Source organism: Myotis brandtii, unplaced genomic scaffold (assembly GCF_000412655.1).
Source record: "Myotis brandtii unplaced genomic scaffold, ASM41265v1 scaffold431, whole genome shotgun sequence".
NCBI lineage: Eukaryota > Metazoa > Chordata > Mammalia > Chiroptera > Vespertilionidae > Myotis > Myotis brandtii.
Window position 1 is genome coordinate 2,059,499 of NW_005366486.1, and position 15,812 is coordinate 2,075,310.

General features: G+C 35.0%; 1 pseudogene; it reads right to left on the reverse strand.

Moving 5' to 3' along the window:
* Positions 1 to 3,172: 3,172 nt before the first annotated feature.
* LOC102250145 overlaps positions 3,173 to 15,812 on the reverse strand; it is a 77,254-nt pseudogene continuing 64,614 nt past the window's right edge.

Consider the following 15,812-nt stretch of genomic DNA (forward strand, 5'->3'; position numbering starts at 1 on the left):
CGCTGTCACTGGAGCAAGCAAGCCTCCCTGTTCGCTTCAGTGCATGGCTGCCGGCTGCCATCTTGGCTGACAGTTAATTTGCATAAGGATATGCTGATTAGCCAATGGGAAGGGTAGCGGTCGTACGCTAATTACCATGTTTCTCTTTTATTAGTGTAGATATGCTAAGGTTGCTCAACCACTTGCTGTGATGTGCACTGACCACCTGGGGGCAGATGCTGCAACCAGTAGGTTAGCTTTGCTGCTGAGGTCTGGCCAATAGGGACTGAGAGAGACAGGCTGGACATGCCCTGGAACCCTCCTGGGGTCCCTCTGTGGCTGGCCAACCTCCTGTGTCCCTCCCCAGCCCGCTTTGTGCACCAGTGGGTTCCCTCGGCCTGGCCTGCGCCCTCTCTCAATCTGGGCTAAGGGACCCCCCAACCCCCAAATGCACGAAATTCATGCACCGCGCCTTTAGTATACAATATAAAATTGGTATCCCTCATTCAAACCTGGTGTTCAGAGTGGAGTCAAACCTGACATTTCCCAAGGACCAAATACCTCACTTCCTACACTCCCACTGAGAAGCTATTTCTGGTCACTCACAGGTGGGTGCTAAATGCCAGTCCACCTTCTTCCTCATTTGTGAGCACAGCCTACAAGCTGGAAGACACTGAAGAAAAGTTAAAGCCTGAAGGAAAAAGGGGATAGGACTTGAGAACATCCTGTGAATTAGGAAAATTATTTTCTTTCACAGAGCAGAGTTAACAAATAACCTCACATATTGAAGATTCAAACAATAAAAGGATAACATTTATATTGAAAATATGTAGACTAAAAACTAGGAAAACAAAGAAATAATTTAAAAGTAGTTGCTTTTAGGTTTTGAGATCAGGGTGAGTTAGGGTGATAAGATGCTATTTTATATATATGTATATATATTTTTTTATTGATTTCAGAGAGGAAGGGAGAGGGAGAGAGAGATAGAAATGTCAATGATGAGAGAGAATCATTGATTGGCTGCGTCCTGCACGCCCCACCCTGGGGACCGAGCCCCTGACTGCATTGAACCCGGGGCCCTTCAGTCTGCAGGCTGATGCTCTATCTACTGAGCCAAATATCAGGGCAAGATATTATTTTTTATTAAAAAACACTTCTGTACTTCTTGATTTTTTGTAAAAAAGTTACGTCTTATTTTTGGACAGCAACTAACTAAAATATTAAATTTGCAAAACAAATTTATAAACAAAAGAAATGGATGCCAGAAGAAAATATTTTCACTTATATTTCTCTAAATTTTGATGTTTAATGGTAAACCACCCTTAGTAAGATGAGCATCTAACAAAATACATGGCACATAATAGATGCTAAAAAGTATTTATTGAGTGATTAAAGTTATTAGCGTTTAAGACTTTTTATTCTCTCATTCATGTATTTCTTATTTTTTGTTTAAATAATTTGAATTTTAGGTCTGGGTTATTATTTGTATTTTTTCTTTATAAATTTCATTTTTAGTTAATTGTACCAAAATGATAGTGTTTGTATGCAGATAATGAGCCTTCATTCTTTTTCTTTTCTGAAAGAAGGTGAAAGGATTAGCCAAAAAACATATATGCATAATCCATGGACACAGACAACAGTGTAGAGATGGCCAGAGGGAAAGGGGGATGAAGGTTGGGTAGAAGGGGACAAAAGGCACATTTGTAATAATGTCAGCAATAAAAGTACTGAAAAAAGATACTGTATTTTATTATTCTGTTTTACTGATGTCTTGTATGTTCACTGGTTAAGTTGTTTCAGTGATCAGAGTTCATCCTTTTAAAATCATAACAAAAGCATAACTTCATTCTTGAGTGTTTAATTTAGAATAAGTTTTCCATTGGCTGGTCTACATCTTCCAATAAGTTTCTCAGGAAGGATATTTGGGTATTAGACCTTCTGAGCCCTTATCTATCTGAATATAAAAATGTGACCTCCCCACCAAACAACTTTAATGAAGACAGACATCTTTAGTCAACAGTTTTCTACCTAAGTCTCCACAGTTTCATTTTCATGTTGTGAAAAGGCAGTCTCAGTTGAACTAGAATTTGGTTACTTTGTGATCTATATGTTGATCCTTGGATTCCTGTAGGATTCTTTCTCTATATCTGAAATCTCAAACTTTTCTCAGGAAACCTACTTTCATTAAATTTTCCAAAATCTTGTGAGCATCATTTGATTTTCCAAAATGAGATAGAACGAATCCCAAATTAAATACCACCAGCTGTTTGTCTTTTCAACTTGGAAGTGTCTTGTTTTTACTCTTAAAAGAACGAGTATTTTTTAACAAGTGAGAGAGGCTTTCCAATGTGCTAAGGGGTAAAGAACCACCATGTTAATGAAGAATATAAACTCTATAGGTATGTTGTATTTAATACCATAGCTTACTCACAGGATAACTTTTCCTCTTGCTAACAATCCATAGGAGAAACTAGTACATAGAAAATGACTGATTTCTAGACCATAGAATTTATTCAAGATATGCTAAGGAATTTGATAACATATCAGTAAGTGAAAGAGATAAAGAACTTGTACAGTTCCACAAGACTGTGTCTAATTGAATACTCTATTTTAGTCTGAGCATCCCTGATATTCTTGGTAGTTTTCTAGTATCTTCATGCCTCTCACTGAATTAAAAATAAATTTAACAAAAACAGAGACAATACCCACTAATTGTCTGCAGCCCACATAGTGGGATACGCAGAGGCTGCTCAATTCCTTTCGACTGACAGGTATGCTAATCATTCACTTGGATGGGTAGTCTTAAGCGTGTCCTAGCATGGTGCTGGCCAGTGGCTCAGTTGGTTGGAGCGTACTCCCATACACCAAAATGTTGTGGGTTTGATTCTCAGTCAGGGCACATACCTAATACCGACAGGTTCTATCCCCACTGGGGGTTAGGGCACATATGGGAGGCAACTGATCAATGTTTCTCTCTCACACCCATGCTTCTCTCTGTCTCTTTCTGCCACTCTTTGCCTCTCTCTCTCTCTCTCTCTCTCTTTTCCTCTCTCTCTTCCCTTCTACTCTCTAAACATATTCTTGGGTGAGGATTTAAAAAAAAAGTCCCAGCATGAACCTAAGCGTATTTACCTCTAATTCAGGCATGTTTTCAAATGCAATATGCATAGACATGTTGGGTCTTCTAGGCTCTTTAACAAGCAGTTTCTAGGACCTTGCTGCTCGCAGTGTGGCTGGGGACCAGCAGCACTGAGGTCACCTGGAAGATGGCCAACAATGTAGAATCGCAGGTGCCCTCATGTTCTGCTGGACCAGAAACTGCACATTGCCATTTGGCAAACACTGTACTTGGAGATCCCTGCAACAAATACATTCCAAAGAAAGAACTGAAGTGTGAAGAAAAGGGTGGTGGAGGGAGGTGGGAGAGGGTAAATGGGAAATAAATGGTGACGGAAGAAGACTTGACTTTGGGTGGTGAGCACATGATACAATACACAGATGATGTATTACAGAATTGTACAACTGAAATCTATATCATTATATTAATCAATGTCACCCCAATAAATTCAATAACAATTAAAATAAATAAATAAATAAATAAATAAATAAATAAGATAAAAGTAAAAAACACACATATGTATAGGTTATTGTTGAAATGTGGGACACGCTCTGACTCTGTTTTCATGGGCTGCATAAGGTAAGCTTCATAAACAACTGGGGGAATTTAAAATCCTTGCAGATTTCAGTTTAGCAATCTCCTGAAGCTTTGGTGCATGCAGCTTGACACCCACGGGAGACAGTCCAGAGCTCTTGGCAGGGAAGAATGCCCATTACACTGGCATCTGCCCTGGGCATCATCTGCATAGCTGCTGCCCTTGGCTTTGCAGCAACCACGGGTTTCAGCCCAGCAAGCTGAAGCAGGAGAGAGGAAAAGTGCTGTGGGCTTCCTGCTGCCAAGAAGGCTAGCTGTTGGAGTAAGGTCTCACTTTCTACCTCACAGAGAAAATACAGTCATCAGATGCTGGCCTGTCATTTACAAAACTGCATCCATCCGCATTCTTTCCTTCTCTCCTTTATGGCTCTTGATTTCACGACTTTTGTTTTCTTAGGGAATCACATGATGTTATTTATCCACTTACTTTCCTATATCATTAATGTTTGTTTTAATACAGGCACCTGTTAATAAACATTTAAATATAACCACATATTTATCTTAAAAGATAGTTCCTTTGAATCTACGTTTTGCAATAGTTATGCTTCTTTTTCTTTATTTTTTATTAAGTGCTTTTATTATTTTGAGGTGAGATGTATTTTATCCTTTTAATGTTATTTATTTGTTTTTATTTTATTTATTTCTTTATTTATTTATTTATTTATTTATTTATTTATTTCCTTTTCCCCTCCTTGGCCTCTCCCTGCCCACTCCTGCCCCCCATCACATGCCTCACCCCCCTGGTGTCTGTGTCCATTGGTTATGCTTATATGCATGCATACAAGTCCTTTGGTTGATCTCTGCCCCTTACTCCACCCTCCCCTACCTTCCCTCTGAAGTTTGATCCATGCTTCTCTGTCTCTGGATCTCTTTTTGTTCATCAATTTATGTTGTTCACTGTATTCCACAAATGAGTGAGATCATGTGGTACTTATCTTTCTCTGACTGGCTTATTTTGCTTAGCATAATGCTCTCCAGTTCCATCCATGCTACTGCAAATGGTAAGAATTCCTTCTTTTTTACCCCAGCGTAGTAATCCACAGTTGTAGATGTACCACAGTTTTTTAATCCACTCATCTGCTGATGGGCACTTAGGCTGTTTCCAAATCTTAGCTATGGGTTGCACATATCCTTTCTGTTTGGTGTTTCTCGTTTCTTGGTATATATTCCTAGAAGTGGGATCACTGGGTCAAATGGGAGTTCCATTTTTATTTTTTTGAGGAAACTCTATACTGTTCTCCACAGTGGCTGCACCAGCCTGCATTCCCACCAGCAGTGCATAAGGGTTCCTTTTTCTCCACATTTTCGCCAGCACTTGTCATTTGTTGATTTGTTGATGATAGCCATTCTGACAGGTGTGAGATGATACTGCATTGTTGTTTTGATTTATTGAGATATAATTTACATATAACATTGTGTAAGTTTTAGATGTATGATATAGTATATGATTGTTTAACCACTATGCTGTGTACCTGAATACAAAATGATATTGAAATTAAACTGTAATTTAAAAAATAAAAAATTAAAAATAACATGTATGACATAATGATATGATATATTCCTTCTTTGTAACGGTAAACAACTCAAAATGTTGTAACAATCACTGCTTTTATTTCTTTGTCTTTCATTCATTTTATTGTTACTAATTTTCATAGCTGCAAAATATAAATGCAGAAAAGTTATATAATCATCTCTATATGACTAAACACTGTAGTTTAATAGTTCCCTTTATCCAGTTTATAAAAATAGAATCATATTATATATACATTTAACCTTTGAACAATGTGGGAGTTAGGGATGCCAATCCCTTGCATAGTCAAAAAGTGCATATAATTTTGATTATCTCAAAACTTAACTACTAATAGCCTGCTGTTGATCAGAATCTTTACTGATAACATATATAGTCTATTAACATATATTTTTATATGCAATATCTATAATAATAAAATCATAATATGCTAATTAGACTGCACGTCTTCTGGATGTCATTCCGGATGTCCTTCCTGACCAAGCCAGGCTGGAGGGAAGCCATCTGGGGTCCTGGGTGCCTGTGGGTGGCAGTAGGATGGAAACCTGGGTCCCAGGTGCCAGAAGGAAGCCAGTGCAGGCAGCAGGGGGAAGACCTTCTCTTGCACAAATTTTCGTGCATCAGGCCTCTAGTATACTATATTCTTACAATAAAGAAAGCTAGAGAAAAGAAAATGTTATTAAGAAAAGCATAAGGATGAGGAAATACATTTATAGTACTGTACTGTATTTTTTGATACTGTAACTTTACATTGTCTATTTATAAGATGAATCAACCATCTGTCTGTCAGTTCCTACATCAATATTATCTTATATGAAACAAAACACAGTAGAAGTTATGTTACTAATGCAAGACGAAAAAAATGAAAGGATAATGTGCAAAAGAAATTCATATTTATATACAGGTATTGGTGCCTATAATGAAGCAGCAGCAATATGATTACTTTATGGTAGCCTAGTGTAATCGATACAATTGCTTCACAGTAGCCTAACCTATACATTAATGAATGAATCATTCTAAAATTTTATGACATACAGTATTACAGTCATATAAATAACATAGTAGTAGAAACAGTCTCAGTTAAAAACAAAACAAAAGACTTTCCTGAGATCATAAGCTGATATGCAGTTTCTCCATTTACAAGAGAGGCGTACTGTATGGTAATATAATTAATTGAAAGCAAAGTTATAAAACGGTAAGAAAACTAGCACATTACTAATTTTATAATACCACTCATAGTATTCCTGTGTAAGGGTAGGCTGTCCACTTCAATTCAAGTCTTGCACATGATGTTCTGCACAATTAATACTTAGGTGATGGTGGGATGATGACACAAGAAGTCTCATACAGTTCCTGCTGTACAGTTATTGGATTTTCATGTGGAGATACACACATACACTTGGATATGTTTATTAACTGTATGGCATGATGACTACTGATTACTCATTAAATGGAAGTGGATCACGTTAACGGTCTTCATACTCATCTTCCTCATACTAAGTAGGCTGAGGATGGACAGGAGGAGGAACAGGAGGGCTGGTCTTGCTGTCTCAGGGGGGCAGAGGTAGAAGAGGGAGGGGCATGGAAGGGAAGCCAGAGAGGTAGGCACACTTGGTGTAACTTTGCAGGAATACATCTTCATTTCTGTCTGACTTTTTTTACTTTTTCCCTTCTCTAAAGATGTTTCCACACGGAACCAATTCTTCTTCACTGTTGGCTACAGTGTCAGGGCCCGTATCTCAGAGGGGTCCATCCATGTCACGAAAGTCAGAAGCGTCAAAGACTCCGAACCCTCCTGTCAGAACGTCTGTGTCCATATTTGTTTCCTGGCACCACTTCTCTCAGTCTTCTTTCTCCTCATCTGAAACTGGCTTTGAAACACTCATTGCCATCAAGTTGCTTCTCTGAATTCATTTCGTGTGTCTATTGGCTCTTCTCTCCAAAATCCATCTTTTGTTGTTGTTTTTCCATTGATTTTTAGACAGAGTAGGAGGGAGGGGGAGAGACAGAGAGAGAAAAAATTGATGTGAGAGAGACACATTGATTGATTGCCTCCTGCATGTACCCTGACCCGGCCAGAGATCGAGCCTGCAACCGAGGTACATGCCCTTGGTCAGAATCCTAGGACCCTTCAATTCGAGGGGCCAGGCCTCAATCACTAAGCCAAGTTGGCTAGGGCCAAGATCCATATCTTGAAACCAGGCGTTGCAGTCATTACGGCATTCCGGTTGCTGGCTTTTTATATATATAGACTCTTAATGTTGGGTGCAGCTGTAGTTCAGTCACTGCTGTATAGTAGTGTGTTGTATGAATATACTACAGTTCACTTGTTCATTCTTCTTTAAGTGGTCATTTAGATTGTTTCTAGTTTACTGCTATTATGAAGAATGTTTCTGCTAACATGTTTAACAAGTACGTATCTTGGTACACATGTGCAAAAGTTTCTATAAGGTCTTGAGTCATATATCTTTTACTTACTAAATGTCAAATGTTTCACATCCTATCAATCACATTTGTGTTCCTTTTCTTGACATTTTTAACCAACATTTGATCTTCACCCTACTTCACTTTTGTGCCCTATCCACAACATTTTTCATGATTTGTTTTTGATGGGCTCTGTCATGCACAACACCTGGACACAGGTTCCCCTCTCCCCCATCAGAATTTTATTCTTTTGGGCAAGGAGACCACTTACACCTTTGATGTTGAACTCATGGGGTCCTGAGTGGCCAAGGGCATTGTCCAATATCAGAAGAACTGTAAAGACAGTCCCTTACTAGCAAGGTGCTTCCTGACTTCAGAGACGCAGCACGGAAGCCACCAATCTGAAAGGGGCGCTCGTGCAGGCCATCTCGTCTCCTACAACCGAAGACTGGAAGCTAGTACTTACCCTTCCCTTCAGGGCTCTGGGTTTAGCTGCTTTACAGATAAAGGCAGTTCTGACCATAAACTAGACTGCAGGTGCACAACACTGTAGACTTAACCCGTCCCTTCCTGCCTTCCTGCCTTGAATCCTGGGTCTCACTTCTCTTCTTTATTAGTGAATGTCTTTGTGGCCTTTTTTTCTCCTTTATGAAAAAACTGTTCAGGCAGATACCTTTCTCCTTAATGAGTTTCTTAATGGCGTCTAGGAACTCTGCAGTCTCTTGGTCACAGAATCTGATTCTCCTGTCATTTTTACATTTTTTTAAGCTAACCCACTTCTAAATGCTCAAACCATCATTTGTTTACATTAAATTTTCCAGCTTTATATCTTTCATCTTTCTTTTGCTTTAAGTTGTCATATAATGACTTTTCTTTCTCTCAAGTCATAGTAGTCTATAGTTATGCCTTATAGCAACCCAGCACCCAAATAAAAACAAAATTTCAATAGGAAATAAGCAGGTATTTCACAAAAGTGCAAGGCTTTGTGCCTGCTGGTATAGCTGCAGTGATGGCTTCACAATGTCCCTTTTTAAACAATGGTCCTTACGCTGATTTCATTTATCTTGAAACGGAGGCCAACCACAGCTGCAGCTTTCAGTCTATGGTGCCTATCAAGCAATTCAACTTTTTCTTGTAATGTCACGACTTTGCTTCTCAGCAGCACTTCCAGCATCACTAGTGGCACTTCGTACAGGTCCAGGGTGTTATTTGAGGTTTACAGTATTGCACTAAACACAGAAAATGCACAGGAACCCAAGAGTTCACTTTTTCCTCAATACTCATTTTACTAGAGAGACCGCACTTCAAGCGCATACTTGCAATACTGGCGGTCACCGAAATAGCAACAGGAGGTGGTTACAAAATTGCTACAGTAATACAGTATGCACTATAGTGAATTCATGCGGTGTGATTTAATACTGCATCTCTGCCCTTGTTTAAGTTTCTCTCCACTGCAAATGTCACCATATTTTATGTTTTTATAATAGATTTGTGTATATTTTATGGTCATAAATGATAAAATAGACTACACATATGTTTTATGTATTTGTGACATTCCTAACTTTTTCTTAATTTTTTGATATTTCTAAGCTACATAGTTTGTTTGCAAGTTTCCTTCAAATTGTTGCAAATTTCCAAAACATATTTTAATGTAGTTATTGAAAAAATCTGCATATAAGAGAACCCACACAGCAGTTCAAACCTATGTTGTTCAAGTGTCAACTACATACATATGTTAATACATTTACTCAATATTATCCTATATAATAAAAGGGTAATATGCAAAAGCTCAGCTAGTGAGTGTGTAATGATAGTTAATTATAGTTTTAATTCTCCTTCCCTGATTATGCATGCTTTTCATGTCTATTGGTTATCTACACTTCCTTTATATAAGTAATTATTCAAATCATTTATTTATTTAGAAAATGGATGGTCTAATTCTTATTAATTTATAGAAATTCTTTATATATCCTGAATATTTATTTTTTTAAAGTTGTTTTTGCTGCAAATACCTTCTACCAATCTGGACTTGTCTTTTTATCTTTGTGAACAAGTTTTTAATTATAATGCAATTGAAAGTATCAGTATTTTCCTTTATGGATAGTATTTTTATGTCTTGTTTAAGAAACTATGTTTTTAATTAAAACTCCTGAGGAATCACCTTATAAAATATTTTTAATTACACCTTTTGCATTTAGATCTTTAATCTACCAGGACCTGATGGTTATGTATAAAGCAAGAAAGAGTTCACTTTCATTTTTATGTGAATATCCAATTTTCTAAGAATTATTCATTGTCTGTCACTTTCCCAGTTATCTGCAATGTCGTCTTTGTCATATGTCAAGTATTTATGGATGTCTATATCTCTGATCTTTATTGCATTGCTTTATTTGTTTATACATATTTTATTATTATAGTTGAAAAATTCTAATATATAGGAGAGAAAACCTTCTCTATCCATTTTTCTTCTTCTAGAGTATCTTGGTTATCATTGGCTACATTGGATTTAAATATATTTAGAATATGATTTTCAAAATTTAGGAGTGATCTTGCTAGGACATTGCATGGCATTGAATTAAATCTATAAATCAATTGGAATATAATTGACATTTAATGGTGCTTCAATTTATAAAAATAATACACATCTCCATTTATTTTATATATTAGAGGTGGTACAAAATCTTATAGTGGTTTAGAACTCTATCATGATGCCAAATTAAATTGTGATAGTGGAAATCCTTGTTTTAGTTCTGGTGTAAAAAGAAAAAATATTAAATATGACGTTTGGTTAAAGTTCTCTGCATATACTTTTATTTGGATTAGTTCCCTTCCAAAATTGATTTCCAAAGATTCTCTTTTTTTTTCTTTTTCATGAATGAATGTTGAATTTCACAGAGCCTTTTTTTCTGAAACCATTGAGATAATTGTATAACTATTCTGCAATCTGTTAATGTGGTAGGTATATTATTTTTCTAATGTTAAAAACAAAACTTGCATTATAAACCCAGCATTTTCTTTTCACTAGTTTGCTTTAACACTTTATTTAAGATATTTGCATGCATGTTGATAAATAAAAGTTATCTGAAACTTTTATTCTCACACTGTTCTCATTATGCTGCCCTATGTTCTTATGTCCTCATGGTGTCCTTGTTATAGTAAATTTATGCTGTGCACATAAAATGAGTTGAGAAGTAGGATGGTGATCGGGGGGCAGGGCAAGTAGCAATAGTAAAGTATTTCTTCTAATTAATTCACTTTCAATGTGCACGAATTGTTCCTTCATTTTCCCATCGTATTTATTCATTTTACTATGTGATATTTTAATTAGTTTTAAATAACTTAAATAATTTATAAAATTGATGGTGAATCATTTATTTGGGCTTTGAATTTTTATAAGAAATTTTTAAAATTACCGAATCATTCACTTCAATGGCTATGGGGTTGTTGAGATTTTCAACACCCTCTTAATTTTGTTTAGGTAGGGTGGGGTCTGGCTGGCCCGGCCCCAATTGGCAGATCGGGCCAGGCCTGTCAGGAGGAGGAGACGGCGTGAGGTTGGTTGGCGAGCCAGCTGGCCCCGCTCTCTATTGGTGTGTGGCGGGCTGATCTGGGGTGGGGTGGCCTGGGGGAAGGGCCGTGAGGGGGTTAGCCGGCTGACCTGCCCTCGATTGGGCTGATTGCTGGCCACAGTGGGCATCATAGCAACCAGGCATTCCAGTCATTACGGCATTCCGGTTGCTGGCTTTTTATATATATAGACTCTTAATGTTGGGTGCAGCTGTAGTTCAGTCACTGCTGTATAGTAGTGTGTTGTATGAATATACTACAATTCACTTGTTCATTCTTCTTTAACTGGTCATTTAGATTGTTTCTAGTTTACTGCTATTATGAAGAATGTTTCTGCTAACATGTTTAACAAGTAAGTATCTTGGTACACATGTGTAAAAGTTTCTGTAAGGTCTTAAGTCATATATCTTTTATTTACTAAATGTCAAATGTTTTTCATCCTATCAATCACATTTGATGTGTTCCTTTTCTTGACATTTTTAACCAACATTTGATTGCATCAGACTTTTTAACCTTTGCTCAGCTAGTGAGTATGTAATGATAGTTAATTATAGTTTTAATTCTCATTCCCTGATTATACATGCTTTTCATGTCTACTGGTTATCTACACTTCCTTTATATAAGTGATTATTCAAATCACTTATTTATTTAAAAAATGGATGGTCTAGTTCTTATTAATTTATAGAAATTCTTTATATATCCTGAATACTTATTTTTTTTAAAGTTGTTTTTGTTGCAAATATCTTCTACCAATCTGGACTTGTCTTTTTATCTTTGTGAACATAAGTTTTTAATTATGTTCACAAAGTTGAAAGTATCAGTATTTTCCTTTATGGATAGTATTTTTATGTCTTGTTTAAGAAACTATGTTTTTAATTAGAACTCCTGAGGAATCACCTTATAAAATATTTTTAATTACACCTTTTGCATTTAGATCTTTAATCTACCAGAACCTGATGGTTATGTATAAAGTAAGAATGAGTTAACTTTAATTTTTATATGAATATCCAATTTTCTAAGAATTGTTCATTGTCTGTCACTTTCCCAGTTATCTGCAATGTCGTCTTTGTCATATGTCAAGTATCTTTTATGGACGTCTATATCTATATCTCTGGTCTTTATTGCATTGCTTTATTTGTTTATACATATTTTATTATTATAGTTTAAAAATTCTAATATATAGGAGAGAAAACCCTCTAAACCCATTTTTCTTCTTCTAAGAGTATCTTGGTTATCTTTGGCTACTTTGGATTTAATATATTTTAGAATATGATTTTCAAAATTTAGAAGTGATCTTGCTAGGACATTGCATGGCATTGAATTAAATCTATAAATCAATTGGAATATAATGGACATTTAATGGTGCTTCAATTTATAAAAATAATACACATCTCCATTTATTTTATATATTAGAGGTGGTACAAAATCTTATAGTGGTTTAGAACTCTATCATGATGCCAAATTAAATTGTGATAGTGGAAATCCTTGTTTTAGTTCTGGTGTAAAAAGAAAAAATATTAAATATGACGTTTGGTTAAAGTTCTCTGCATATACTTTTATTTGGATTAGTTCCCTTCCAAAATTGATTTCCAAAGATTCTCTTTTTTTTTCTTTTTCATGAATGAATGTTGAATTTCACAGAGCCTTTTTTTCTGAAACCATTGAGATAATTGTATAACTATTCAGCAATCTGTTAATGTAGTAGGTATATTAATTTCCTAATGTTAAAAACAAAAACTTGCATTATAAACCCAGCATTTTCTTTTCACTAGTTTGCTTTAACACTTTATTTAAGATATTTGCATGCATGTTGATAAATAAAAGTTATCTGAAACTTTTATTCTCACACTGTTCTCATTATGCTGCCCTATGTTCTTATGTCCTCATGGTGTCCTTGTTATAGTAAATTTATGCTGTGCACATAAAATGAGTTGAGAAGTGTTCCTTCATTTTCCCATCGTATTTATTCATTTTACTATGTGATATTTTAATTAGTTTTAAATAACTTAAATAATTTATAAAATTGATGGTGAATCATTTATTTGGGCTTTGAATTTTTATAAGAAATTTTTAAAATTACCGAATCATTCACTTCAATGGCTATGGGGTTGTTGAGATTTTCAACACCCTCTTAATTTTGTTTAGGTGAGTTATGTTTTTCTTGAACTGTGTACATTCATTAATACCTAAAAATATTGGCATTATTTATTTATTTATGTTTAAATATATTTTGATTTTTTACAGAGAGGAAGGGAGAGGGATAGAGAGTTAGAAACATCGATGAGAGAGAAACATCGATCAGCTGTTGAATATACTACAATTCACTTGTTCATTCTTCTTTAACTGGTCATTTAGATTGTTTCTAGTTTACTGCTATTATGAAGAATGTTTCTGCTAACATGTTTAACAAGTAAGTATCTTGGTACACATGTGTAAAAGTTTCTGTAAGGTCTTAAGTCATATATCTTTTATTTACTAAATGTCAAATGTTTTTCATCCTATCAATCACATTTGATGTGTTCCTTTTCTTGACATTTTTAACCAACATTTGATTTTACCAGTGATTTATAAATTTGGTTCATCTTTTCAAAAGACCATTAATGATCTCAATTGAATTTATTTTCAGAAACTTCTAGTCACATATTTATTTTCTTTTATAACTTTTACTGGTTTACTGTGCTGTAATCTTCCTTATTGTTTGAGATGGTATCACAGACTGGATTCTCGGTGCATACACTGAGATGAAGTTTGTAGTGAGAAATGAGAAGAACTGCTCAGCTAGTGAGTATGTAATGATAGTTAATTATAGTTTTAATTCTCATTCCCTGATTATACATGCTTTTCATGTCTACTGGTTATCTACACTTCCTTTATATAAGTGATTATTCAAATCACTTATTTATTTAAAAAATGGATGGTCTAGTTCTTATTAATTTATAGAAATTCTTTATATATCCTGAACCAGATTTAAAACACAAGGAGAAGCTGAACTGTGATGCAGGCTCCTTAAGCCTGAGACAACTTTGTGGGGAGCTCTGGAGCAAATATTGCCCATCAGGGATGGTCCTGCCTTGGGTTTGCTGCATTGGGCTGGGCTGTTCAGTCCCTTCTTCACCCAGTTATTAGCTGTGGGCATGGACTCAGGGTTGGCAGCGGTCTGCAGCTGAGGCAATTAGAACTCCTGAGGAATCACCTTATAAAATATTTTTAATTACACCTTTTGCATTTAGATCTTTAATCTACCAGAACCTGATGGTTATGTATAAAGTAAGAATGAGTTAACTTTAATTTTTATATGAATATCCAATTTTCTAAGAATTGTTCATTGTCTGTCACTTTCCCAGTTATCTGCAATGTCGTCTTTGTCATATGTCAAGTATCTTTTATGGACGTCTATATCTATATCTCTGGTCTTTATTGCATTGCTTTATTTGTTTATACATATTTTATTATTATAGTTTAAAAATTCTAATATATAGGAGAGAAAACCCTCTAAACCCATTTTTCTTCTTCTAAGAGTATCTTGGTTATCTTTGGCTACTTTGGATTTAATATATTTTAGAATATGATTTTCAAAATTTAGAAGTGATCTTGCTAGGACATTGCATGGCATTGAATTAAATCTATAAATCAATTGGAATATAATGGACATTTAATGGTGCTTCAATTTATAAAAATAATACACATCTCCATTTATTTTATATATTAGAGGTGGTACAAAATCTTATAGTGGTTTAGAACTCTATCATGATGCCAAATTAAATTGTGATAGTGGAAATCCTTGTTTTAGTTCTGGTGTAAAAAGAAAAAATATTAAATATGACGTTTGGTTAAAGTTCTCTGCATATACTTTTATTTGGATTAGTTCCCTTCCAAAATTGATTTCCAAAGATTCTCTTTTTTTTTCTTTTTCATGAATGAATGTTGAATTTCACAGAGCCTTTTTTTCTGAAACCATTGAGATAATTGTATAACTATTCAGCAATCTGTTAATGTAGTAGGTATATTAATTTCCTAATGTTAAAAACAAAAACTTGCATTATAAACCCAGCATTTTCTTTTCACTAGTTTGCTTTAACACTTTATTTAAGATATTTGCATGCATGTTGATAAATAAAAGTTATCTGAAACTTTTATTCTCACACTGTTCTCATTATGCTGCCCTATGTTCTTATGTCCTCATGGTGTCCTTGTTATAGTAAATTTATGCTGTGCACATAAAATGAGTTGAGAAGTGTTCCTTCATTTTCCCATCGTATTTATTCATTTTACTATGTGATATTTTAATTAGTTTTAAATAACTTAAATAATTTATAAAATTGATGGTGAATCATTTATTTGGGCTTTGAATTTTTATAAGAAATTTTTAAAATTACCGAATCATTCACTTCAATGGCTATGGGGTTGTTGAGATTTTCAACACCCTCTTAATTTTGTTTAGGTGAGTTATGTTTTTCTTGAACTGTGTACATTCATTAATACCTAAAAATATTGGCATTATTTATTTATTTATGTTTAAATATATTTTGATTTTTTACAGAGAGGAAGGGAGAGGGATAGAGAGTTAGAAACATCGATGAGAGAGAAACATCGATCAGCTGT